This window comes from Callithrix jacchus, chromosome 10 (genome assembly GCF_049354715.1).
Source record: "Callithrix jacchus isolate 240 chromosome 10, calJac240_pri, whole genome shotgun sequence".
Taxonomy (NCBI): Eukaryota; Metazoa; Chordata; class Mammalia; order Primates; family Cebidae; genus Callithrix; species Callithrix jacchus.
Window position 1 is genome coordinate 63,381,602 of NC_133511.1, and position 25,749 is coordinate 63,407,350.

Below are 25,749 nucleotides of genomic sequence, written 5' to 3' on the forward strand. Positions count from 1 at the left end.
AAGAACTCACATGTGACAGCGACAAAATAAAAAAATCAGGTGGGGCACAGTGGCTCACTCCTGTAATCCCAGCACTTTGAGAGGCCTAGGCAGATAAATCACTTGAGGTCAGGAGTTCAAGACCAACTTGACCAAAATGGAGAAACCCCGTCTCTACTAAAAATGCAAAATTAGCTGAATGTGGTTTCTCATTGCTGTAATCCCAGTTACTCAGGAGGCTGAGGCAGGAGAATCACCTGAACCCGGGAGGTGGAAGTTGCGGTGAGCTGAGATCGCACCATTGCACTCCAGTCTGGGCAGCAAGAGTAAAACTGTCTCAAAAACAAACAAACAAATAAATCAAAACACCTAGAAATAAACTTAATGATAAATGTACATATCTACAAAACTTTGCCATGAAATCTAAAAAGAAATTCAAATACAGTGAAAGATGGTCTACAATTCTGTATTAGAAAAAATAAGATTGTAAAGTTATTAAATTCTCTCAAGCTAAACCTATAATTTTTTTTTTTTTTTTTTGAGAATGGAATTTTGCTCTTATAGTCCAAGCTGGAGTGCAATGGTGTGATCTTGACTCACTGTAACCTTTGCCTCCTGGGTTTAAGTTATTCTTGGCCTCAGCCTCCAGAGTAGCTGGGATCACAGGTGTGTGCCACCATGCTCAGCCAATTTTTTGTATTTTTAGTAGAAATGGGGTTTCACCATATTAGCCAGGATGGTTTCGAACTCCTGACCTGAGGTGATCTGCCCGCCGAGGCCTCCCAAAGTGTTGGGATTACAAGCATGAGCCACTGTGCCTGGCCAAACCTACAAATTTAACAAAATCCCAATAAAAATACCTAGGAACATTTTTAGAATGTGAAAATAAACTATTTTAAGATTTATTTAGAAAATAAACAAATGAAGAATGTCAAGCACACTTTTAGGAAGACCAGCAATGAAGAGTTCTTTTCCTGTCAGATATTAGTGTGTAATAGGAAGATATAATAACTAAAACATTGCTGTTTTAGCTAAAAAAGAAACAGTTCAGAAATACATCCAAATGGGTATGAGTTTAGAATATAATAAATTTGCCTTATGTCAGTGGAGAGAGTGTGAAGATGAATTGTCTAATCATTAAAACAAAGTTAAATCCAAACTCACATAGTACACTAAGATAAATTCCAGAAGGATTAAAAATTATAATGTAAGTGGAAGAAAATACAGGTGAATATTTATAAAACTTTGAGGGTAAGGGATAACTTTCTAAGTATGAAACTAAAGCCTTAAAATATAAAGGATGATAGATCTGGCTATATGAAAATGTAAAACTTTTCTGTAGTAAAATTTATCATAAACCAAAGTGAAAGACAAATTACACTGGAGGAAAGTATCCTTAACCAAAGATTCTTTCTTTTTGTTGTTATTCTCTTCTTTGACAGAGTTTGACTCTGTTGCTGGGGCTGGAGTGCAGAGGATTACTTCTCACTGCAGCCTTGGGTTCAAGTGATCCTCCTGCATTAGCCTCCCAAGTAGCTTAGACTACAGGCATGTGCCACTATGCCCAGCTAACTTTTTCATTTTTTTGTAGAGACAGAGTCTCGCTATGTTGCTCAAGCTCATCTTAAACTCTAGGGCTCAAGTGATTCTCCCACTTTAGCCTCCCAAAGTGTTGAGATTACAGGCTTGAGCCACCACATCCAGACCAAAGATTATTTTCTTTAACATTCAAAGACTTTCTTCAAATCAGTAAATGAAAATACTTTTCCACCCACCTTAGCCTCCCAAAGTGCTGAGATTACAGGCATGAGCCACCACCCCCTGCCTATTTACTAAGTTTTTTATTGGGGGTTTTACAGTAAAAACCTGAAAACTCAACATAGATGGAGCTGGAAGCCATTATCCTAAGCAAATTAAAGCAGGACCAGAAACCAAATACCACATGTTCTCACTTACAAGCAGGAGCTAAACACTGAGTCCACATGGATACAAAGAAGGAAACAAGTAACAGACACTGGGGCCTACTTGAGGGTGGAGGGAGGGAAACGGGAGAGGATCCAAAAACTACCTATTGGGTACTATCCTTATTACCTGTGTGACAAAATAATCTGTATGATAAAGCCCTGTGAACTGTATAACAAACCTGCACGTGTAGCTCTGAACTTAAAATAAAAGTTAAAAACAACATCAACAACAAACTCTGAAAACCTCCTGGACAAATTAAGGAAGGACATTTAAAATAACAGGGCAATCTGGAAATGCAGCCGGTAGTGGGGAAAATGTTAGTCTCACAAGCTGGCACTAGTGTTCTGATAGGGAGAGACTGTTTTGAGTTAGCAGAATAATTTAGAATCTGTCAGTTGAGCAAACAAAAGGAGCAACAAATTGCCTTGCACAAAAGGAAATGGGAATTGGAAATGAGTGCTTTGGAGTTTACAGCTAGAGGAGATTAAATCTGGAAAATGAAAAGGGGAGGAAGGAGAGAGGGTGGGCAGCTGGTGGCCCAGTGAGAACTATCCAGTGCCAGGAATGACTGGTGGACTCTTAAAAGAACTGCTCTCCAATACTTGGTTTCAAGATGTTCTCTGAGCTTCAATATAAGCTACCCCTTCTAGCCTCCAAATCTTTCCTAAAAGTTTGCTAAACACACAACCATATTTAGGCCATGTTTTGGGGAGAGAAAACATTGAGGAAGTATCCAACAGGGTGATACATTGTAGAAGAAGGGGCTAGGTGCCCAGAAAGTATAATGAGGGGTGGAGAACAAGGCAGAAAATCAGAGGTAGAGGTTGATCAAAAGAAACATACCTTTGGCACAATATGAGACCCTTCAGCGATATTGGTAGGGACTTGGGTCTTGTGACATTCATAGGATAGGGGTTTGAGCAGGACTCTTTTTTTTTTTTTTTTGGAGACAGAGTTTCGCTCTTGTTACCCAGGCTGGAGTGCAATGGCGCGATCTCGGCTCACCGCAACCTCCACCTCCTGGGTTCAGGCAATTCTCCTGTCTCAGCCTCCTGAGTAGCTGGGATTCCAGGCACACGCCACCATGTCCAGCTAATTTTTTGTATTTTTAGTAGAGATGTGGTTTCACTATGTTGACCATGATGGTCTCGATCTCTTGACCTCGTGATCCACCTGCCTTGGCCTCCCAAAGTGCTGGGATTACAGGTGTGAGCCACCGAGCCCGGCCCAGCAGGATTCTTTTATATCTTTTCTTTTTGGTTTTTTTTTGGTGGTGGGGGGGAATGGAGTTTCACTCTTGTTGCCCAGGTTGGAGTGCAATGGCCTGATTTTGGCTTACTGCGATCTCCATCTCCCAGGTTCAAGAGATTCTGCCTCAGCCTCCCAAGTAGCTGGGATTACAGGTATGCACCACCATATCCTTCTAATTTTGTATTTTTAGTAGAGATGGAGTTTCTCCTTGTTGGTCAGACTGGTCTCAAACTCCTGACCTCAGGTGATGTGCCCGCCTTGGCCTCCCAAAGTGCTGAGATTACAGGCATGAGCCACCATGCCTGGCCAATTATTTTATAATATCAGAGGTTGAGGAGACTCCAGAAGGTTGGAGGACCTTGTGAAATACATGGGGCTTGGGTAACACATGGAGGAGCGGAGAGGGAGAAAATTGTTTAGCAGGATACACAGCATACAAAATTTACCCATGATACTAAGATGAGAGCAATATTTAGTTTTCTTTTTCTGTTTGTCTCTATCTTGATTCTTTTACAATAAATCCATTTTACTTGCATAAATTTTAAAAGGAAGAAAGTACTGAGTGGATAGGTCAATCCACAGGGATAGAAAGCTGTCTGGTGGTTATCAGGGGCTTGGAGGAGAGGGGATTGGGGAGTAATTGCTTAATGGGTATAGAATTTCCTTTTAGGGTGGTGAAAGTGTTTTAGAACTGGATAGAGGGGGTGGTTGTACATAATATTATGAATGTACTCAATGCCACTGTATTGTTTAGCTTAAAAAATTAATTTTATGTTATGTAAATTTCACTTCAATAAGAAAAAAGAGGAAGAAAATGTACTGGGGAAAAAGATATACAAGATGAATCAGACTCTGCCATTCTTATGCTATAAGTCCTTCAGGGACATCCTAGCTCTTTGGCCTGGTTCCTCATGGCCTACCCCTGTCACTGCTCCAGCAGAACTACTGCTCCCTATAAACCTTGCTCTCCAGTCCTTCAATACCATGTGCAGTGCTCTGAAAGGGCCTATTCTTTCCCATCTCCTTGCCTTTGTATGAGATTTCTCTTTTCTTGGAATGCCCTCCCCTTCCTTTCTGCTTTCTTTCAAAACTCTGCTAAACATCTCCTTTGAAATGCTGTCCCTGCTTCTGTAGTTTGGGAGTGTCTCTTTTCTGTACTCCAAGAGCCTTCTAGACATTTCTCTGTTACATCAGGGTAGGTTTATTGTGAACCCCTGGAGGACAGGACTTGGTCCAGGACAGAAGCTACAGTGAATGTGGAGTAAATAAGAACAGACAGACTGGGCGTGGTGGATCACGCCTTTAATCCAACACTTTGGGAGGCTGAGGTGGGCGGATCACCTGAGGTCAGGAGTTCAAGACCAGCCTGGCCAGTATGGTAAAACCCGGTCTCTACTAAAAATACAAAAATTAGCCAGGTATGTTGGTGTGTGCTTATAATCCCTTCTACTCAGGAGGCTGAGGCAGGAGAATCACTTGAACCCAAGAGGCAAAGGTTGAAGTGAGCCCAGATTATGCCACTGCACTACTCCAGCCTGAGCAACACAGCAAGACTCCATCTCAAAAAAAGAAAAAAAAAAAGCAGACATAAAATCACGAGAGTAAAATAACAAAGATTATTTTGGGCATGGAGTTTAAAAGGACTCAAAGATGTTTAAATGGCTTACCAAGGCATTTATCAGGACTGGCAATATGATAACTTTTCTGTGTCCCCTCCTGCCTTCTTCCTTTTTATGAATTATTCAGAGATAGCAGCATGGATAAAAATTCCAAATAGACTAATAAAAATGTGACTCTAAGTAGCAAAATGATTCTAAGTGGGCCTTATGGGGAAGCAGAATACTGACAGTCTTAGGAAAATAAGGCTAAAACTCAATTATTCTTGGGGAAATACACAATGGGTCATAAAATATATATTTCTGAGACCTAGCTCCTGTCTCAGGATGGTGTTTTAAAATACCGGTATTGCAGGATTAAAAATGAACTTAATCCCTAAAAAAAAGAAAAAAAACAGATCTAGGCAAAAATCATCAATGGTTGCTAAAATTATTAGGTGAATAGTTGATAAGAAACTTTGTAACAGATAAATGAGGCTGATAACTTTTAAACCTACTGTACCACCTTCACATTATTAGCAGTGGGACAGTCAGACATTAATTGCCTCCTAATATGATGTAGTAGGAAGTATGCAACACTACTTAAGAAATATTCTTGCCAAAATAATTGAACCTGAATTTAACAATTTTCTAACTACTGGTTTGTGAGAAATATGAGAAACCAAGAAGCATGCAAATTGATACCGTAAGGATATAAAATATAAAATAAAAAAGATGGGAAATTCTACAAGACAAATGACTCAATTTCTTCAAGAAATAAATGGTATGAAGAAAAAGGGAGCAGGAAAAGTACAGATTCAAGAAGACTTGGGCAGGCACAGTGGCTCATACCTGTAATCCCAGCACTTTGGGACGCTGAGGCGGGTGCATCACAAGGTCAGGAGAACAAGACCATCCTGGCTAACATGGTGAAACCCCATCTCTCCTAAAAATACAAAAAAAAAAAAAAAATAGCTGGGCGTGGTGGCAGGCACCTGTAATCCCAGCTACTCAGGAGGCTAAGGCAGGAGAATCACTTGAACCTGGGAGGTGAAGTTTGCAGTGAGTCAAGGTCATGTAACTGCACTCCAGCCTGGTGACAGAGGGAGATTCTGTCTCAAAAAACAAACAAACAAAAAAAGAAGCCTTAAAGATTTAAGAGAGGTTGAATGTGGTGGCTTATGCCTCTAATCCTAGCACTTTGAGAGGCTGAGGTGAGAGGATTGCTTGAGGCCAGAAATTTGAGACCAGTCTGCTCAACATAGCAAGACCTCACTGCTACCAAAAATTTTAAAATTAGCCAGCATAATGGCATGTGCCTGTGGAGGCTGAGGTGGGAGAATCACCTGAGCCCAGAACTTTGAAGCTGCAGTGAGCTATGATTGTGCCACTGCATTCCAGAGCCTGGGCAATGGAAGACCCTTTCTCTTAAAAAAAAAAAAACAAGAGAGAGAGAGAGAGAAAGAGATACGTAACACATACAAACAAAAAAAGATTTTTTTTTGGAGACAATGTGGGAAAATTACATGGATTGGGTATTAGATAATAAGGAATTATTGTGAAATTTATTATGTGTGATAATGGCATTATGGTTATGTTTTCTTAAGTTATTTTTAGAGATTAAAATGTTGATGAAATGATATACCTTAAATTTACTTTAAAATACTCTCCCAAAAATGTATTTATGGGGATAGCCCAGGTGGGGTGGCCCATGACTGCTGGATCACTTGAGTCCAGGAGTTTGAGACCAGCCTAAACAGCATAGTGAGACTTCGTTGCTACAAAAAATAGAAAAAATTAGCTGGGCATGGTGGCGCTCACCTGTAGTCCCAGCTACATGGGAGGCTGAGGTAGGAGGATTACTTGAGCCTTGGAGGTCGAGACTGCAGTGAACTGTGATTGAGTTGCTGCATGTACTCCAGCCTGGGTGACAGAGTGAGACTCCGTCTCAAAAAGAAAAAAAAATGTATTTGTGGGTATAGATAAAACAATGACACAGAGTATTAATAATTATTGACTCTGGGTGATAATGAGCATATGGATTCATCATACTTTTAATTTTTGTATATACAATTTTCCATAAGTTTCTAAAAAATAAACCTAACATGCAGTGGCAATGTGGCAATGTTAATAAGCTCATCTACTGAGCCAGGACTGTATCATATGGGAGCATTGTCAGACCAATGGAAAGATCTCGGCTTTGGAATCAGATAGGTCTGAGTTTGAACCCTATCTCTGCTACTTACTACCTCTGTTACCTTGGGCAAGTTACTTCTCTGAATCTGTTTTCTCACTTGTAAATAGGGATAACATTACCTATATCAGAAGACTGGAGGGACATGTGAGGTGATATATATAAAGTGTCTATCATGTGCCTGGCACAAAATAAATGCTCTATAAATTAACTACACAGGCCCAGTGTGGTGGCACATTCCTGTAATCCCAACACTTTGAGAGGCTGAGGTGGGCGGATTGCTTGAGCTTAGGAGTTTGAGACCAGCCTGAGCAACATGGTAAATCCCCATCTCTACAAAAAATAAAAAAATTAGCCCCGTGTGGTGGCACACACCTGCCATCCCAGCTATGCAGGAGGCTGAGATGAAAGGATCTCTTGAACCTGGGAGGTGGAGGTTGCAGTGAGCTGAGATCATGCCACTGCATGCCAGCCTGAGCAACAGAGTAAGAACCTGTCTCAAAAACATAAAGAAAACAAAAAATAAATTAACTACCTTATACCAATCCACTTATTCTTAATTTCCTTTACTCGTTTTTAAAATAGATTTAAACAATCTAGAGTGTATAAAATAGAGTGAAATATCCCCTTACCACACTCCCCAGTCTCACTCTCCAGAAAAAGGAGCTACTACTGAGACTTTAATGTGTATATTTCCTGGCTTTTTCTTTATGACTATAAATATACACAGGTATAAACATCCACATATGGTATTCTTTAACAAAAATGAAACCACACACATGCATATTGTCCTGCACTTTACTTTTTCCACATTGCAATACATAGTGTGTCTCTTTTAGTGTGTCATTTCATGTACTTCTACAGTTGTAGTTCAATAAACAATGTTACTCATATGCCTTTGCTCCCTGGTGTATTTCTGTGAGCTAGAATCCTAGAGCTCACAGAATCTGACTTTTTGGGTAGAAGGATATGTGTCGTGTATATTTTACTAATACTACAAAATGGTCTTAATGTCCCTCCACAAGTTATTGGGTTATTTCATCTCAATTAAGATCTCAACATTATCAATTTTTTATACATTTCTAAGTTGCATTACTGTCTTTCTGGGTACCACTTCTCAATCAGCCATGAAAGGGTGTCAGAGAATAAATGCGTTAGATTAGCAAAAATCAGCTTCATGGAAAATAGTCCAGCTCCATCCTGCTATTTGTCCCTGTTAGAGAATAATAGGCTGCGTACTGTTTTCAAGCCTGGATGTAGTGGTGGATTGGATAAAATAAATGAGAGTCCTAGTTTTCTTTATGAAGAGCTAGTAAATATTATGTGAGGCAGGATTCTGAAAGAAAGCAGGGGAATAAAACCTCCTCTTCAAAGAGGTCCCAGCGAATGACAAGCATGCAAAGGTTAGAGGAGGAAAAAAAGGGGAAGGAAATGCCACCTTGATTCCCTGGGGAGTTCAAGAGTTCACTTTTCCCTCCTGTTGTTCTAGTCACTTTTAGAGATGACAGTTCCAGAAAAAGATGGCTTCAAAAAGAAAAGAAACCCAATTGAGTCTACTTCTGCCTTACTTATGTAAGAACACCTGTCATGTGGTGTACAATTCATCCCCGGCAGACTCCCGAGTAAGACCACTTTGTAAACAACCCTTCTGTCAAGGAAAGGCCAACAATTGTCCTTTGTCCATGGAGCCCTCCCATCATCCCACTGTGAAGTTGCTGGTCTAAGCTGCTACAAGGTTTGGGCAAGAAGAAATTATTCCATTGTCCTGTAGAAATTAGGTCACTAAGGTGATGTCATTCATGATGTAAGGCTTTCCTTGTGTCCCAGCTGTTCCTGATGTGGGAAATCATGAGTTGCTCCATGGCTGCATGTATTTCTTTTTTTTTTTTTTCTTTTGGTCAATAATATGGCCACATAGAAAATGGCTTGTTCCTTGGCTGGATATGGTGGCTCATGCCTGTAATCAGCACTTTGGGAGGCTTAGGCAGGCAGATCACAAGGTCAGGAGTTTGAGACCAGCTTAGCCAATATGCTGAAACTATGTCTCTATGAAAAATACAACAATTATCTGGGCATGGTGGTGCATGCCTGTAGTCCCAGCTGCTCCAGGGGCTGAAGCAGAAGAACTGCTTGAACCTGGGAGGTGGAGGTTGCAGTGAGCTGAGATCCTGTCACTGTACTCCAGCCTGGGCAACAAGGGTGAGACTCTGTCTCAAAAAAAAAAAAAAAAAAAGTCCAAGTCACTCTTGGACTTAGAGATGTTTTAATTTCATGCTTTTCCCCCCCGCCATTTTTTTTTTTTTTTTTTTTTTTTTTGAGACAGGCTGTCACCCAAGCTGGAGTGCAGTGGTGTGATTTACCTCCACGGCTCAAGTGATCCTCCAGCCTCAGCCTCCTAGTAGCTGGGATTACAGGTACATGCCACCCAGCACTTTTTTTTGGTGGGGGTAGATTTGGGATTTTGCCATGTTACCCAGACTGGTCCCAATCTCTTAGGCTAAAGCAACCTGCCCTCTTTGACCTCTCAATGTGTTGGGATTACAGAAGTGAGCTACAGTGCCCCACCTATTTCACACTTTTAAATCTGAATTACTAACTCAGTAAAGTTGGAAAAAGGTTTCATTGTATTCAACCTTCAAAACACTTTTTGTCTTTAATTTGTTTTTAAGCTCAAGGTCAAAGTCTTCTACTAATCCATAGATAGGCTGACAACCAGCAAATGGTTAGTTTGGATATGAACCTTAACGTAGACATGTTGCTTTTTCTTTGACAGGTAATTTTAATTATTTTGACAAATATTTGTATGTCAGGTACTGTCCCATGTACTAAAGAGAAAGCAAAACAAAACAACAAAAATTTTTGCCCTGTGGGTTTACATTCTAGTGAGGAAGCTTCATTCATTCATTCAATCAACAAGCACTCACTGATCTTCTAGTATGACTCAGGCCTTGAGCCACATACTGTGAATAAACAGGATTTTAGCCCCAACCTCAGAATTTAGTGGAAGAAATAAGATGTGTGCCCTTCTTTCCTCCAACTCTCCCCTACACAGAGAATACAGAAGAGGGCAAGCTTGCTCAGCTTGGGTTCAAAGAAAGCTTCTCAAAGATGACAAGTAAGATGAAACTTGAAGAATGAAACTGATGAGGGAGAAGAGCGGTCCAGGTAGGGAAGAGAGCAAGTATGGCATGCAGATGGCATGAGTCATGCTAGGAGATCGATGAATGCAGATAAATGAATGAAACTTCTCTGGTGGAGTGCAAACTCCAGGGGGTATGTTCTGGGAACTGTAAGTCTCTTCCTGCAGCTGAATTTAAAGTATGTGAGGATGGGCAGGAGATGGAGTTGGGGAAGGAGGAAAAGTCCAGATGTGAGGCAGATATGGCTAAGGGCCTTTGCCCTGATGAAAATTAGAACATTAGTGGAGCATTTTAAACAGCAATACACCATGGTCTGATTATATTTTATTCTTTTCTTGATAAAGGTGTAGTTGAAAAATCACACAAATAATATGCATTTATTTTGGAAGACTCATGGGAGCCTTTCTGTGGAAGCAATGATTTCATTCTCCTATTTTTATTACCAGTACATTGAACATCTGTCTATGTCTCTCTATTCGTATAAAAGAACCTTTCTCTCTGATTGGATTTGACACACAGAAGGATTTCAGTAAAGATTTGCTGTTGTTGATGTCCTCTGACACTGTCAAGGTGCAGCCAGATTATACAAGACTGTGATCTGGTCCAAACACAACACTCTGAAAAACTGAAACTTCACCTGATTGAAAACATTTACAATTTCCATTGCCACTTCACTGTCATTATATTTTTTAAATTCTCATTTTGAAAAACATTTTATTATGGAAAAATTCATATATTAATGCATATTTTAAAAGTAGAAAGAATAGAATGATAAATCCTCACATGCCCATCATCCAGCTTCAATAATTAACAAGTGCCAGCCAAAAATTGTTTTATTTATATCCTTCCCTCTCCTTGAGGGTACATGTGCATGTTTGCTCAATGGATATATTGCATGAAGATGAGGTTTGGGGTATAACTGACCCCATCATCCAGGTAGTGAGCATAGTACCATACAGATAGTTTTTCTTCCACCCTTGCACCTTTCTCTCTCTCACCTGTCTAGCAGCCTGCAGTGTCTGTTTTTCCCATCTTTATGTCCATATGTACCCAGTGTTTCATTCCCACTTGTAAGTGAGAACGTGCATTTGACTTTCTGTTCTGCATTAATTCGTTTAGGATAATGGCCTCCAGCTGCATGCATGTTGCTGCAGAGAACATAATTTTGTAATTTTTTTAAGGCCTTGTCATATTCCATAGTGTGTATGTATGGCATTTTCTTTATTCAGTCCACCATTGCTGGAATTAACCTAGGTTAATTCCTTTTCTTTGCTATTGTGCACAGCCCTGTGATGAACATATGAATGCATGTGTTTTTTGGGTAGAATGATTTATTTTCCTTTCGGTATATGCCCAGTGATGGGATTTCTGGGTCAAACGAGAGTTCTATTTTTAGTTATTTGAGAAGCCTTCAAATTGCTTTCCACAGTGGCTGAATGAATTTACATTCCTACCAACACAGTGTACAAGCATTTCCTTTTCTCTGCAGCCTCAACAACATCTTTTGTTTTTTGACTTTTTGATAACAGCCATTCTGACTAGTGTGAGATGGTACCTCATTGTGGATTTAATCTGCATTTCTCTGATTATTAGTGATGTTGAGCATTTTTTCGTGTGTTTGTTGGCTGCTTATATGTCTTCTTTTGAGAAGAAAAGTGTCTTTTGTCCAATTTTTAATGGGGTTATTTGTTTTTTGCTTGTTGATTTAAGTTCCTGATAGATTCTTGATATTAGGCCTTTGTCAGATGCATACTTTACAAGTATTTTCTCCTATTTTGTAGGTGGTCCTCTCTGTTGATAGTTTCCTTTGCTGTGCAGAAGCTCTTAAGTCCCATTTGCCAATTTTTGTTTGTATTGCAATTGTTTTCAGTAACTGAGTCATCAATTCTTTGTCAAGGCTGAGTCCAGAAGGGTTTTAGGTTTTCAACTAGGATTTTTATAGTTTTAGGTTTTACTTTTAAGTCCTTAATCCTTCTTGAGCTAACTTTTGTATATGAATAACCTGTTTATTTATTTATTCAGACGGAGTTTCGCTCTTGTTTCCCAAGCTGGAGTGCAATGGTGCAATCTTGGTTCACTGCAACCTCTGCCTCCCAGGTTGAAGTGATTCTCCTGCCTTAGCCTCCTGAGTAGCTGGAATTACAGGTGTGCACCACTACACCTGGCTAATTTTTGTATTTTTAGTAGAAACAGGATTTCACCATGTTACCCAGGCTGGTCTCAAACTCCTGACCTCAGGTGATCTGCCCGCCTCAGCCTCCCAAAGTGCTGGGATTGCAGGCGTGAGCCACTGCACCTGGCCTAGTTATTTTTGAGATGGAGTCTAGCTCTGACACCCAGGCTGGAGTGCAATGGTACAAACTCAGTTCACTGCAACCTCTGCCTCCTGGGTTCAAGTGATTCTTCTGCCTCAGCCTCCTGAGTAGCTGGGATTACAGGGGTGTGCCACCATGCTTGGCTAATTTTTATATCTTCAGTAGAGATGGGGTTTCACCACATTGGCCAGGCTGGTCTTGAACTCCCAACCTCAGGTGATTCACCCTCCTCGGCCTCCCAAAGTACTAGAATTACAGGCACGAGCCACTGTGCCCAGCTGAAGAACCTATTTTAAAAACATATTCACAATTCTTATATCTAACAAAAGAAAATGAATTATGGATAGAATAAATGATTAAATGTAAAAAATAAAACAATTTTTAGCAGCTGGACAGGGTAGCTCATGCCTGTAATCCTAGCACTTTGGGAGGCTGAGGCAGATGAATCATGAGGTTAGGAGTTTGAGACCAGCCTGGCCAACATAGTGAAACCCTGTCTCTACTAAAAATACAAAAATTAGCTGGGGGTGGTGATGAGCGCCTGTAGTTCCAGCTACTCAGGAGGCTGAGGTGGGAGACTCACTTGAACCCAGGAGATGGAGGTGCAATGAGCCAAGATCATGCCACTGCACTCCAGCCTGGGGAACAGAGAGACTCCATTTCATAAATAAATAAATAAATAAATAAATAAATGTCCAGGCATGGTGGCTCACACCTGTAATCCCAGCACTTTGGGAGGCCAAGGCGGGTGGATCACGTGGTCAGGAGTTCAAGTGCAGTCTGACCAACATGGTGAAACCCCGTCTCTACTAAAAGTACAAAAATTAGCTGGGTGTGGTGGCACGTGCTTGTAATCCCAGCTGTTCAGGAGGCTGAGGCAGGAGAATCGTTTGAATCCCAGGGACAGAGGTTGTAGTGAGCTGAGATTGTGCCACTGCACTCCAGCCTGGGTGACAGAGCGAAACTGCATCTCAAAATAATAATAATAATAATAAATAATAAATAAAAACCATCTTTAAAATGGAAAGAAAACGTAAGAGAAATTGAACATATTTTTGGAAAAGGAAGAAACTATCCAAACATGAAAGCAATGGGAGCTATCGCAAAGAAAAATATCAGTAGAATTGACTAAAAATAAAGTTAAAATATCTGTGTCAACAAATACAAGATGAAGGGACAAATGACAATCCAAGGGGAAATATTTGCTATGAATGACAGGTTAGCAGCCTTAGTACATGTGACCTGGTCTAGCCTGCCACTGGGTCCAGATGGATCCACTTGCAAGATTACCCCATGTCAGGCCTGGCATGGTGGTTCACACCTGTTTGTCATCCCAGCACTTTGGGAGGCCGAGGCAGGCAGATCACCTGAGGACAGGAATTTGAGATCAACCTGGCCAATGTGGTGAAACCCCATCTCTACTAAAAATTCAAAATTAGCCAGGTTTTGGTGGCGCATGTTTGTACTCCCAGCTATTCGGGAGGCTGAGGCACAAGAATTGCTTGAACCCGGGAGGTGGAGGTTGCAGTGAGCTGAGATCATGCCATTGTACTCCAGCCTGGGCAATGAAAGTGAAACTCTGTTTAAAAAAAAAAAAAAAAAAAAAAAAAGGGATGATCACAATGCTGGTTCTTTAGACCCACATTTTTTATTATTTGCAAGTTTTATTTTTTCCTCAGGACTTCCTGCTCCAATTATTCCTTCAAAGAGCCTTTGGGATGGGGATAGGAATTTAGTCTGATGCTCAGATCTGTTGATCTCACCATCCTTCTGCTCTTTGGATCCCAGAAGCTCTGCTGGGTCCCTGCTGACCTCATCTCAACGACCAACAGCTGACCCTCTTTTCCTCCAGAAATCAAGGAAGCACCCTCTGCTTCTTACGACAGATTGTTTTCAAAGGGTTTTCCTGCAGAGGAGCTGCTGGCCCCTAATGACCCAGTTCTTTTCATTATACCACAGTTCCTTCTATCCCAGAACTCACAAGCACTCTTACAGTGAAGGGAGAGGAGGGTGGGAGAGAAAGAGGATGATCAGACCTTTGTAATGCCTAAAATTATCCCCTTCTGACCTCCAGGGTCTGCTGTGTCAACTGTTTCCTGGCTGCAAGTGACAGAAGCTGATGGTGACAGATGAAGCAGAAAAAGGTTTATTAAAAGACCATTGGTTGCCTCAGAATTGTTGAGAAGGCTCACAGAAACAATCATGAGGTTAAGCATCCAAGAAAATCACCCCCAATTATGTAGCACAATTGGCCTGATGAGAAACCTGTGGCCACTGCCCATTACCACTCAGCGACTATCCTGCAAGGAGCTCAATATGACTGTAACTGCTGTTGCTGAAGGCAACAATGTCACTTCTGTGTCAGGAACTAACTCTTCTATTGCCCCTTTCACCAACTTCTCACAAGTGCATGTGATTGGAGGAGCACCAATCACATCCCTGTGTCCTAGCTGCAAAGGAAGGAGAGGAGGAATAAGTATTCTGCCTTCTAACTTGGTGGGACTCAAAACAGGAAAATTCTCCAAACATCAAAAGGGTGTTCAAAAGGTGCCAGGTTCTGAGAGATAATAATAGATATGCATCAGAATGGATGACTTAGGCTGGGTATGGTAGTCTTCACATTAGTACTTTTAAACTATTTTCTGTATAGTTTAAGATAAAGTAATAATTATATTGTAATTATGTTAATATTGTTAGGAACCAAGATTTTCAGTGTTAGAGAAGAGAAATATAAAATCAAAGACATTAATATAAATAAAACAATATAAATTTGAATTAGAAATATCAGTGTAAGTGTCAAGGTTTTTTTATTCCATTTTAAAGTACATATATCCTATTTTTGTACTTTTCAGAAAGGCCTAGAAGTATGAAAAACCCATGAGCAATAAGCAACTTCTAGTGCCGAGATTGTGGTCCCCAAATGACGTTTCCCTTGAAAAGGAATCAGAATTTCTTGGATGGCTGATTCCAAGGTTAGGGTGGTACATGTACAAGATGAGGCTAGACTATCTTGCTGAGCTAAAAGCTGTGAAGTTATCAAAGATCAGTGGATTGTATAAAAATAACCCAGGAATCAACAGGAAGGGGCTCCAGCTGGCCAAAGATGGGATAATTTAAGTTTCTGAAAAAGTAGTGACTGAATGCAGTTGAAATACATAAAATATGTAAAAACCCAAATGTGTGCATGAGGGGAAAGAGTGCCAAAACAAACAAATAAACAAACTTATTGGATACCATCAGCTGTATCTAATCCTTACTTTGAAAATTGGCAATTAGAGGGAAATAACTAAGTACTGAGACAGCCAAATGCCTAGGTAAATAAAAGGGGGTCACTGGAGAATCTCTAAACCGCCCCACAAGTGTCTACATCAGATGCTTTTGTGCAGATGAGGGAACCTACCCAGGGCCTCATCTGAGCATGCTCACAGCAGACTGGGGGAACAGGGTGGAGCCACAGGGGTGCAGAGGAGCCTGGCCTCTTCAGTTCCTATGTGGTGGGATATTCAGTCTGTGAGGTGGGGGGCCTATTATCAGGACTCTATCTCAATTTCGGTTTGTGTGTGTGTGTGTGTGTGTGTGGTTTTTTTGTTTTTGTTTTACTTTTTTTCCCTTTTTGTCCAATAAAATCCTCTGTACTCACCTTTCAATGTGCCTGTGTGCCTACATTTTCATAGCTTATGACAAGAACCTGGTTTTAGCTGAACTAAGGAGCAAAATTCTGTAATATTTTGGCACCCAGACATGGGGCTTGAGAAAGGGTAAGATGTGAGCCAAAAAATATTTTTCCCCTTCACTTCTAAGCTTTTTTGTCCTTGTACTTCTGAGAGTAGAGGAAATTATGCCTTCTTTCCCCACAGTCGCTCCTGGGGTTTGGGAATGTCAGCCTCTGCCATCTATTTTCAGGGTGGATAGGCAAATGGCGGCTTTCCCCCTCCCTTCCTGGCCAGGGCTGGGGCAGATGGCCTCTGGTCCAAGGGTGCCCAATAGGGCACAGCAATTAAGTTTCTCTCCCTGTTGGAGGAATCCATTTGTTTAAGAGGTTCTTTCCCCAGGCATCTTTCCAACCCTGCACTCTTTTTTATCCTTTTCTCCACCCTGTCAGGTATTAGCTTTTAAGTTTAAGACTTTCCTTTAAGAAATACTTTTTTCTAAGCCAGGATCCCATCACTGTTTATATTCTTTGTAGAGTTTTGATTAAGGGGCCAGGTGCATTGGCTCGCACCTGCAATCCTAGCACTTTGGGAGGCCAAGGTGGGCAGATCACCTGAGGTCAGGAGTTCGAGACCAGCCTGGCCAACATGGTGAAACCTTCTCTCTACTAAAAATACAAAGATTAGCCAGGCGTGCTGGTGGATATCTGTAATTCCAGCTACTCATGAGGCTGAGGCAGGATTATTCCTTGAACCTGAGAGGCAGAGGCTGCTGTGAGCCAAGATCACATCACTCCTCTCCAGCCTGGGTAACAGAGTGAGACTGTCTCAAAAAATTTTTTTGATTAAAGCAAAAGGATTTGTAAGGTTGGTCTAGTGTGTCTAGGCTGTTGGTCTAGGCTGTCTAGAGTGCTTTGCATGACTTTCTATATGGTCAGTAGCAAACTTTGCTGCAGGCCTCCATCTTGTTTTACATTCTTGAAAGCATGACCTGTAACATAGCAATGCTTTGTTTAGCCTCTGCCATTTTACAGTGGCAGCTGGGTTCAATCCTGACATAGGGAATGAGTCTTTTCTTGTTTGGTATCTACAAAACTTATTGCTGTTTGTTCTTCCTCTTCCCCTCCACAAACCACCTTGTATTTTCCTTTCTCCGAGGTTACCTTTAGTAAAGTTTGAAAGCCAGAAGTATTGGACACTTCGCATGGCTAATGTCGGGTAACAAGGGATTTAAAAGGATTTTCTTAAAGAGTGCTCAGCTTAATTAAAAGATATCTAAATTATAGGGATATTTAAAAGGCTTTTATGTTTTTCTTTTCTTGGATATTGTTTGCTGGAAAAAGTGTTTTTTTCCTCAGTTGACTGAATTCCTTTTCTCCATTTTGTCTTGCCACTCTTAATTCATGTGTAAGAGGCCAATAAGCCACTTAGGAGACTGGCAAATAAAAAATCTTATAACCACTGCATCCTTTTCTGCCTGTCTGTGTAATTGTATATATGTTATATGTGTAATATCTATAAAAAGAGTCCTAATTAATTGGCTGGCCTAAAGGAAGATAAGCACTTGGATCAATTATTTTTTAAAGGGAAGATAGAAGCTGTGGTACTTTTTAATTCATGTGACTTTAATCTTTGAGAAACAAAAACAGCCTTAAAGACTATTGGTGAAATGCAGATGCTGTCAAAATGTAAATTGGTGAACTAAATTATGCAGTTCAAATACTAGGTTTGCTAAATGTTTAAAGGTTATAAACTGCCTTTTTTGGTTTTTGAGAACTGTTCGACTTGCCTGCTTCACAGTTGGTAAGGCCTGCGGACATATGGAATTAACCATGTCCTTAATTATGCTGGAAGGAGTCAAATCTTGGCTGCATGTAGCACATAATTAAAATGACTTATCAGGTTTTACATTAAAGTTAAAAATTGCTATGAGTTACCATTATAACATGTAATTGAAACTGGAAATAGATTTATGTGCAAGGCATGTAAGAACAGTAAGATGTGTTTTTAGTAAAATATTATAAGAAGGCATGGAAATTTAAATTCTTGCCTAGAGTTGAAGGATTCTTTTGAATTAGAGAAGATAAAGCTGAAGGTTTAAACAAATGATGGAAGAACTGTAAAATTTAATCTTGCAAATATTCCATGTATGAACATATTGATGAAGTTCGAAAGGGCATTATATGGTTGTTTTTTTTTGTAAATTAAGCTTTGAAATAAAAGTGCAACAAGGTAGTCTTAAGGCACTAATCCACTCTTTAGCAAAATTTGTAAAGGGTTATAAAAGTTTTTTGCTTTCTTAAATTTCTGAGTCATAATTTTGGCAAAATAACTTATGGTAATCTGGAATTCTATTTCATAACATCAACATATTTAACAGGCGCAACCATATTTAACAGAAATCAAACTTCAGTTTCAAAACTGTCTTTCCTGATGCCTGGCTTTTGGATACTACAGAGGGCCCCTGGAGTATCCAAAAGAGAGGTAAGCAGGATTATTTTACATGTTTAGTTACATGGGATTGCCAAGATGGTGTTCAGTCTACTTTGGATTATATTTTGGTGGATAATACTAATGTATGTTCCAAAATTGTATGGTATTTCTAAAATTCTAATGTCTAATGTATATGCTATCAATCATAATTAAAGTTGTTAAGTTATTGTAAACCACAGAGATAACCAAACTTATTTGTCAATTGCATTTCTGACTGTAACTACCTTGGATATTTTGTTATTCCCAGACAATTATTGTCTTGTTTTGATCCTTTTCAAAGGGTGGTCTGTAATAAGCTATAGGACTCTGACAGGTGCTCTCAAATACAGGTTTCTCATAACCTTGGAGACTGTAACACTGGAATGAAGGAATAACAGTCAAGACTCATGAAGAGGTGAAATGTTTATGAATTTCAAGCAAAACAGGAGCTAACTGAATGGACTGAACTAATAGAAAACTGAAGTAATCTTTTTGGCTTTTGCTTGGAACATTGCTAATCCTTGGTTTTTTTTCAGACTCAAGGAAACTTATTTTGAGCTAGTTATGGCCTTTAATACTTGAGAAAGGTATACTCCTATGAACAAAATTTGGGGCATGTTTGTTTCTGTTTGCCTGGTTCCTCTAGAATTTGGAAACCATCTGTGAGTATCCTTACAGCAATATAGTGGTTTATATCGGTGCAATAAAAATCTGTTTTCTTTTGCAACAGGATGTAATTGGAGAAACTGGTTGTCTTACCAAGGCTTTGACTGGAAGAATATGATTCTATTTAAGGAGTCAAGCTCAACTTGCAGAACTGAGAAAAGCCCCTTGGAAACACTGGTCTCACACCCTTGTCTATACAGTCCCCATACAGGATTCCTAACCTGTGGTGAGTAAAGAATGTCACTTTCCAACAAGTCCAGGAACCACATGCTCCTGGGACCTGAAGGAAAGAGGAGTTTACTCAACTTGCAGATATTTGAGGATACAAACCCATGGCTGGGCTTGGCTTTAAAAGGTCTTATCTGAAATTCCTTGTGGAACAGAGTAATCTAAAAGGCATATGTAGAAATAATTATTTTTGCTGCATTTTATGCAAATAATTAGGCCAAGTATAAGACTAAAGTCTGTTTTGCAAACAATGCAGTCCTATCATTATTTGTTTTTAATGGAAATGAGGACTAGGTGCTTGCTTCCGGCGGCACATATTAATATTGGAATGATACAGTGAAGATTAGCATGGCCCCTGCACAAGGATGATATGCAAATTCTGAAGTGTTTCATATTAAAAAAAACAAAGAAAGAAACTGAGGACTAGAGAGGGTAAAATTATGTTTCAAATATCATCATTAAATTCTAGCCTTATTAGGTGTTTTTAAGTTTTTGCCTACATTTTAGACTAACCCTGCTCGTTCCTATGAACCAACCAGCCATCTCTGGCTGCAGCCTAGAAAGAACAAAAGGATGGGTAATGTAAAAATCTGGATTAATATTCGAGTCTGAGCTATTATCCTGCAGATTCTGCCAGGTGATGGGAATAAATAGGATGCCCTGGACGTTTCCTTTTTGGGAAAGTAAGACCAAGGAAGGGAGCTAACCAAGCCAAGCACCATGCACCCAAATCTTGGCAAGCATAACTATAGAATCTTGGCAAGCATAACTATAGCCACAGGATATCTGGGTGTGTCACAAGACATCCTTTTCTTTCCCTCGTTGGAGGAAGACTCAATTCCCCAGCTGTACCTTAACATTCAGTTTATGATAAGGAGTACGTGCACCTGCCCTTACCCTGAGACACATTTTTGACCCAAACTCAATTATAAGCTTTGAGTCAAAGCCGTAGGAAAGAAAACTGAATCTGAGGGATCCAGAGGCAGACAACAACAGAAGTTAAAAGGCACAGCATGCCTACTTCCTTCCAGTTAAGCCAGCATTCTCATAAAGATTCCATAAAGGTCATGCTAGTATCCATGGCGTAAATTAGGTATAGGGAATTCAAAGGCTACTGACAGCAGGAGAGATAGGGCATATATGGGTAAGAGAAGATACTCCCACTCCCTAGGCCTCTCTATTAACATGGGTGAAAGCCACTTCGACACCTATTCGTGGCATCCTGTCACTATCACCAGGGATATATAAGGATACACTGTCACATAGGGATATCAGGATAGAAGAAAGAAAGCACAACACCTCACTTTCTCTCCCTTACAAACCTCCAATATTTGCTAGGGAGAGAAAGGATCCAGGGATGCCTGCTCCCCTTTTTCTAGATGAGTAGCCATTCATCTTTCTATACCCCTTTCAAATGCATCCTGACCTCCGGGACTCCTTTGAAAAAAATGCCTTCTTTTTCCTTTTTCCTCCTCTGTTGTCCCTTCGCTGATAGGTAATTGTGTCTCCACAGTATGGGACACTCCTCTCAGATGCATCCTTCAAACTGGGAAAAGTTAATTTCCCAAACCTTAAACTGACTGGCTTAGGATTGGGCTTGAGGGAAGGGAAGCCAGAGCCTGACATGCTGGCAAAAGAGTAAAAGTTTGTTTCACCAGCTAGGGTTTTGGTCTCCCTTTCCCTGTGCAAACCGGTAAAAGGTCTCAGGATTCTTGAGCTGTCCTTACCCCAGCCTTTTTTCATTTTGATACATGTTTTCTAATGACCCAGTTTGTCTCTTCTCCCCTTCAGGCAATCAAACTCCAAATGGTCATGTAACCAGAGCCTTGGACAATGGCCCTTTTTGCTGGGGACCCTGAGATAGACCTCTGAGGGAGATTTGACAGAGTTCCCCTATCAGCAGGAAGCAGATAAGAGTGGTCTTCATCCCTATCCTTATCTTTATTCTAAAAGCAGTTAGGTGTACCTCTTTAGAGGGGGAAATGAGACAGTCAAATGCCTAGGCATACCTGCCCAGGGCTTTGTCTGAGCATGCCCATATATGCACTGGGGAAATGGGGTGGAGCCACTGGCAGCAGGAGGAGCCTGATCTCTGGTTCCTGTGTGGTGATCTAGGATTCAATCCCTGACGTGAGTGGCCTGTTAGTAGGACACCATTTTGCTTTGTTGAGTTTTTTCTTTTTTCCCCTTTTTGTCCAATGAAATTCTGTTCTACTCACCCTTCAGTGTGTCCACATGTCTAACTTTTCCTGACTTGTGACTAGAACCCAGAATTAGCTGAGTTAAGGAGCAAAATCCTGCAACAGTATTATCCTGCCTTCCCAATACAATCTACATTTCCAGGTGACCAAATAGAACTAACTGATGAGAAAAAGTTCTGTACAGACATATTCTAGCTAAAAAATGTGATAGGAATTGGGGAAGATCTGAGATGGCCGATTAGGAGCAGCTCAGGATTGCAGCTCCCAGTGAAAGCACCGAGGGTGAGTGGATATCACATTTCCAGATGGATTTTTATGGCCCACAGGCCAGGAGATTCCCAGGCGGAGGAGCCTCATGGGTTGCCAGCGTGGCTGTTTCAGTGCAGCTGTGTTGCCAGCACCCTGGCTCGGTGGTTCTCCATACAAAATACACTGGTCTGGGTACCTTTTTAAGCTGGTTATTGGACCTCTGGGAAGGCAGAGTTACCCATTCATCTGATTAAAAAGGGGACTGAAACAGGGAGCCAGGCCAGGAGATTCCCAGGCAAAAAAGTGACACGAATCTCAGCGCCGCTGTTTCAGCTGGTGTAGTGGGTCGCCCCACAGGAAATCACACAGATCCCAGTGCCATTTCAACAGGCAACTGGAATACCTGGGAGAGAGTCAAAAGTTCAACTAAAAAAAAAAAAAAAAAGGCTCTGAGGCAGGGAGCCAGGTGATCAGGCTCAGCTGGTACCACCCCCACCCCCCGACACACACAAAAACAGCAATTGGAATCACTTCGGTTTGAGAGTTTCACAGCAAGCACAGCTGAAACCGGGACAGTCCAGCTCTGTGGGGGAGGGGTGTCCGCCATTACTGAGGTACTCCACCACTACAGAGATAGTCTGCCATTGCTGAGGCAGCCTGCCATTGTCAAGGCAGCCCGCCATTGCTGAGGCAACCTGCCATTACAGAAAGAGTCCACCATTACAGAGGTGGGCCACCATTGCCGAGGCAGTTCTAACTACACCCATATAAACAGGACTGCAGGGAAGTTCACAGGGCAGCTGGGTGGAGCCCACAGCAGCTCAGCAAAGCCTCTGCAGTCAGACAGTGACTAGGCTGCCTCCTTGCTGGGCAGGGTGGCCTTGAAAAATAAACAGCAGCACAATGAAAACTCATAAATAAAGCCCTAACTCCCCAGGACAGAGCACCTGGGAAAAAAAAGGGGTTTATGTGTTCTGTTGCAGCAGACTTAAACGTACCTGCCCGGCAGCTCTGAATGAACAATAGAGCTCACAGCTTAGCACTTGACCTCCTCTAAAGGATAGACTATCTTCTCAAGCAGCTCCATGACCCCCGTATATCCAAAGAGTCACCTCACAAAAGGGAGATCAGACTGACATTTGGCAGGCATTCTTCTGGGACAAAGATAGCAGAAGAAGAAACTGGTAGCAATCCTTACTATTCTGCAGCTGCTGCAGGTGATCCCCAGACAAGCAGGGCCTGGAGTGGACCTCAGCAGTACTACAGCAGAGGCACCAGACTGCTACAAGGAAAACTAAGAAACAGAATGAAATAACTTCATCATCAATAAACTGGACATCCACTCAGAGACCCAATCTGAAAGTCAGCAACGGCAAAGATGACAGGTGGATAAATCCACAAAGACAGGAAAAAACCAGTGCAAAAAGGATAAAAACACCCAAAACCAGAACACCTCTCCTCCTCCAAGGGATCACAACTCCTCACCAGCAAGGGAACAAGGCTGGATGGAGAATGAATGTGATGAAATGACAGAATCAGGCTTCAGAAGGTGGGTACAAAACTTCTGTGAGCTAAAAGAACATGTTCTAACCCAACACAAAGAAACTAAGAACCTTGAAAAAAGATTTGATGAAATGCTAAAGAGAATGGACAACTTAGAGATGAATATAAGTGAATTGAGGGAGCTGAAAAACACAACATGAGAAATTTGTGAAGCATGCACAAGTTTCAACAGCCAAATTGACCAAGCAGAAGAAAAGATATCAAAGGTCGAAGATCAACTCAATGAAATAAAACGAGAAAGCAAGATTAGACAAAAAAAGGTAAAAAGGAATGAACAAAATCTCCAAGAAATATGGGACTATGTGAAAAGACCCAATCTACATTTGACAGGTATACATGAATGTGCTGAAGAGAATGAATCTAAGCTGGAAAATATTCTTCAGGATACTATCCAGGAAAACTCCCTGAACCTAGCAAGGCAGGCCAATATTCAAGTCCAGGAAATACACAGAACACCACAAAGATATTCCTCAAGAAAAGCAACACCAAGGCACATAATCATCAGATTCACCAGGGTTGAAACAAAGGAGAAAATGCTAAGGGCAGTCAGAGAGAAAGTTCAGGTTACCCATGAAGTGAAGCCCATCAGACTCACAGCAGATCTCTTAGCAGAAACCCTACATGCCAGAAGAGAGTGGGGGCTGATATTCAACATCCTTAAAAAAAAGAATTTTCAACCAAGAATTTTATATCCAGCCAAACTAAGCTTCGTAAGTGAAGGAAAAATAAAATCCTTTGCGAACAAGCAAGTACTCAGAGATTTGATCACCACCAGACCTGCTTTACAAAAGCTCCTGAAAGAGGCACTACACATAGAAAGGAACAACCAGTACCAGCCACTCCAAAAACATACCAAATGGTAAAGAGCATTAACACAATGAAGAATCTGCATCAACTAACAGGCAAAACAGCCAGCTAGCATCAAAATGGCAGCATCAAATTCACACATAGCAATACTAAACCTAAATATAAATGGACTAAATGCCTCAATCAAAAGACACAGATTGACAAATTGGATAAAAAGCCAAAACCCATAGGTGTGCTGTATTCAGAAAACCCATCTCACATGCAGGGATACACAAAGACTCAAAATAAAGGGATGGAGGAAGATTTACCAAGCAAATGGAGAGCAAAAAAAAAAGCAGGAGTTGCAATTCTCATCTCTGATAAAATAGACTTTAAGCCAACAAAGATCAAAAGAGACAAAGAAGAACATTACATAATGGTAAGAGGATCAATGCAACAAGAAGAGCTAATGATACTAAATATATACGAACCCAATACAGTAGCACCCAGATACATAAGGCAAGTTCTTGATGACTTACAAAGAGACTTAGACTGCCGTATAATAATAGTTGAAAATTTTAACACTCCACTGTCAATATTAGACAGACCAACAAGACAGAAAATTAATAAGGATATCCAGGACTTAACTCAGACCTGAAACAAGCAAACCTGATAGACATTTACAGAACTTTCCACCCCAAATCCACAGAATATACATTCTTCTCAGCACCACATCACACCTACTTTAAAATTGACCATGTAATTGGAAGTAAATCACTCCTCAGCAAATGCAAAAGAACAGAAATCATAACAGTCTCTCAGACCACAATGCATTCAATTTAGAACTCAGAATTCAGAAACTAACTCAGAACTACACAGCTTCATGGAAACTGAACAACTGGCTCTCTAATGTTGACTGGATAAACAATGAAATGAAGGCAGAAATGAAGTTTTTCAAAACCAACAAGAATGAAGACACAACATATCAGAATCTCTGGGACACACTTAAAGCAGTCTCTAAGGATAATATATAGCAATAAATTCCCACATGAGAAGCAAGAAGAGATCTAAAACTGACACCCTAATCATCAAAATGGAAAGAGCTAGAGGAGCAAGATAAAAAAAAACCTGAAGGATAGAGAGACACAAAAAACCCTTCAAAAAAATCAATAAATCCAGGAACTGGTTTTTCGAAAAGATCAATAAAATAGACAGACCACTAGCCAGATTAATAAAAAAGAAAAGAGAGAATAAGCAAATAGATACAATTAAAAAATGATAAAGGGGAGATCACCAGAGATTCCACAGAAATTCAAACCATCATCAGAGATTATTACAAACAACTCTATGCACATAAGCTTGTAAACCTGGAAGAAATGGATAAATTCCTGGACACTTGCCTCCTCCCAAGCCTAAACCAGGAAGAAGTCCAAACCCTAAATAGACTAATAACAAGATCTGAAGTTGAGGCAGCAACTAAGAGCCTACCACACAA

The 25,749-nt window shown here is 40.7% G+C and overlaps 1 non-coding gene across 1 annotated transcript; it reads left to right on the top strand.

Moving 5' to 3' along the window:
- The first annotated feature begins 19,751 nt into the window (after window positions 1-19,751).
- On the top strand, window positions 19,752-19,854 carry LOC118145916 (U6 spliceosomal RNA). Its single transcript, XR_004731400.1, has one exon. It is a non-coding gene; the product is annotated as a U6 spliceosomal RNA (small nuclear RNA).
- The last annotated feature ends 5,895 nt before the right edge of the window (window positions 19,855-25,749 follow it).